Genomic DNA, 3,574 nt, shown 5'->3' on the forward strand with positions numbered 1-3,574 from the left:
TAAACTTAGAAATTGCCACCTAAACATATAAAAACTCTAAAACCAGATTACTAGAGGCCTGCCTAAAAACAAAATCAACACCAGCCAAGACAATATGGCACCATCAGAGCCCAGCTATATCCTACCCCAGTAAGTCATGAATATTTGACTACAGCTATAGCATAAGAAAATGAACTTAAGTCAATCTTATGAATATGATAGATGCCTTTACAAAGAGAAAATGAATAGATCTGTTTAAAATTCAGAAAAATACAATCACAGAGGTGAAGAAAATAAATTAAACTGTAGATGACTTGAAAATGAACATAAAAACAATAAAAAATTTATAAGCTAAGAGAATCCTGAGAGGTGGAAAATCTAGGTAAGCAAACAGGGACCACATATTGCAAGCATCAACAACAGAATACAAGAGGTAGAAGAGAGACTCACGGGCAAAAATGATATAAAAAGAAATGGATACATCTGTCAAAGAAAATGTTAAATCTAAAAAAGTTCCTGACACAAAACATCCAGGAAATCAGAGATAGTACAAAAAGAACAAAACTAAGAATAATAGGACTAGAAGAATGAGAATAGTCCATTTCAAAAGCTCCAAAATATTATCAATTAATGCACATAAAATATTTCTTAACCTAAAGAAAGAGACATACAAAAGACTTACAAAACACCAAATAGGTTGGGCCATGAAACAAAATCCCCTACCCCATAATAATCAAAGCATTAAACATGCAGAACAAAGAAAGAATATTTAAAGGTATGAGACCATAGAATATATATATGCTGACCTATTGTAATTACACCTTACTTATTATTATTATTCTCCCACTAAGGGCAGCCCAGGCTATATCTGAAACAGGGTCCAGACACCACCTCTTGTATGTTGTCTGTTTAGTGACTCAGTGTCTGAGAGACTTCAAGGGTCCAGGTTAGATAAAACTGCTGGCCTTTCTATAGGGTCAGCCTCCTTCTCAGCTTCTTTTAGTCTTTTCCTAATAAAATGACAGGGGTCCCCACATCAGTCCATTGGTTTTATATAAATAGCTATATCTGTCTCAGTCAGGAGTTTGTTGGGCTTCTTAGAGGACAGCCATGCTAGGTTCCTGTCTGTAAGCACACCAGAATAAACATCAGTAATAATGTCTGGCCTTGGAGTCTCCCATGAGATGGTATAAGAAAAGATCATTTTGAGTTAGGTAACCAAAGCACAGAAAGACAAACATGGTATATACTCATTTATAAGTGGATATTAGTCATGAAGTAAAGGACATTCTACAATCCACCAATCAAAGAAGCTAAGTAACAAGGAGGTTTCAAGGTAGAACATGTGAATCTCACTGAGAAGGTGAAATAGAACTTACATCATGTGTGGACATGGGGAGAGGACTGGATGTGGGTAGGATTTTGGACGACTAAAGGGTTCAGGAGGAGGGAAGACTGAGGGAGAGAGTACAAGACAAGACAATTGGAATGGGGACAGTGTATCTGTGGAACAAACTAGAAGCCTAGGAAAATGGAAACTTCCAGGAGTCTATAAGAATGACTCGAGCTAAGACTCTTAGCAATCTAAGGCATTTGAAGCCTGAACTGTCTTTCTCCTATAATCAGCAAGATTTCTAATGGAGGGACATGGACACCAACTCTGTCACAAAACCTTCAACCTACAATTTACTTGGACTACAAGATGTCCAGGAGTAAAGATGGAGTGCAAAGTAAGGGAGAGGACAACCAGGGACTGGTCCAACTTGTGAGTCACACCCTGAGAGAGAGCCCACCCTTGACACTCTTAATGAGATTCTGGTATACTTGCAGACAGTAGCCTATAAAAACTGTCATCAGAGAGGCTTGACCTACTGACTGAGTGGAATAGATACAGAGACCAATAGCCAAACATTAGGTGTAGTGTTAGGAATCTTTCAGAGGAGGGGGACAAAGGAGTTTGGAACCAGGGTTGTCGGTTGCCACAATAAAACAGAATAAATTTACATGGGTTTATAGGGGATCATAGATATTTAAAGAACTAGGAAGCCTACATGTGACTAATCTAGGAAGCCTACATGTGACTGATCTACACCCTCTGTATATATGTTAATGCTGTGTAGTTTGGTCTTCTTGTAGAACTCTAACAATGGTAGACAAGGTTTCTCTGACTCTTCTATCTGATTTTGGAACCATTCTTCCTACTTGTTTGCTTCAGTCCATCCATAAAAGATGGGAGATATCTGATCATATTTCGACTTGATATGCCAGGACTGATTGAGATCCATGGAAAATCTCTCCTTTTCTGAAGAGAAAGGGAGGAGGAATGGATTGAAGAAAGGGAGGATTGGTGGGAAGCACTGGGAGGAAAGGAGGGAGGGGAAACTTTTATCAGTATGTTAATTTAATTAATTTATTCTATTAATGTAACTCTATTTATACATAGGAGTAATCACAAAGAGCCAAGAAATGGCATGCCTTGACAAGTCTGATTCTGATGAAGTGTTCTAATTTGTGATCATATACTGTATCTTCATTTCTCCCTCTTGAACTCATTGGGTATTATATTAGAGAACATTCAAATCAAGTAATTTCTTTAAAGTGAAGTTATAACTTTCAAATACATTAAAATATATGTGCACAATTGAAGGGCTCAGTTCAAATGAAAATATCTACAAAAATCCATAATACCTAAGAGTCAAGGAAAAAAGTTGGAGGAGGAAGTAGAACAATGTAAGAGTCAGAGGATCTTGGAAGTTTTTAAGATTGCATCTCCTAGTCACAACAGAAGATTCACCCACAAAGTTCACCAGCATAACTATTTAAATATGATCCAAACACGGATAACAGAAATGGATATGAAACTGGATGAAGAAATGCCCACAAGATTGCTCCCTACAGAAGTAACTGAGGAAACTTGGGAGAGGGACAAGTGGTCTGCTCCAGTCAAAAGCATAGATATTGGTGGTCCAGGAACAAATGATCAGTTCTGACATAGGTGCAAGAAAGTGGATTATATTTAGTAAAATTATAGTGGATTTTATTTAGTAAACAGATAATAGACAGAAAAGTGTATAAACCTTTACATATATACAATATGCACTTGCAAAAACAATTAGTGAAAGAGGAACACATGAATTTGAATGAAAGCATGGAGCATTAAAGAGAATTAGAAAGGAGAGAAGAAAGAAATGTACATGTATTAATCTTAAAATGTAAAAACTTTATGTATTTTGAAAAAAGCTTAAAATATACCTCATGTTAAGCCACTACTATTTATTAAGTTCAAATTCATTAACTCCAAAAGCATATTATATGACAGCATTCCATATTAATATTTCATTATTCATGGACCTTGAAAGTTAATATTTTTCTATTTATTTTTTTTATTTTTTTATTAGTAATGTTATTTTTATATATTATTTTCAAATTAGTAATGAATTAGTAAATCTAAGTATCTCTAAAAATTTTTCATTATCACTTATTACAATGTTCATGACAGTGGTCAAGTTGAAGCAGATTTTATTACTATCAACCTACCTGCCTCTCTGCATACCTGTCAGTATGAACACAACAAAAAGCATTAGGAAAAGCAGCT

The sequence above is a fragment of the Apodemus sylvaticus genome, chromosome 4 (assembly GCF_947179515.1).
Source record: "Apodemus sylvaticus chromosome 4, mApoSyl1.1, whole genome shotgun sequence".
Classification (NCBI taxonomy): Eukaryota; Metazoa; Chordata; class Mammalia; order Rodentia; family Muridae; genus Apodemus; species Apodemus sylvaticus.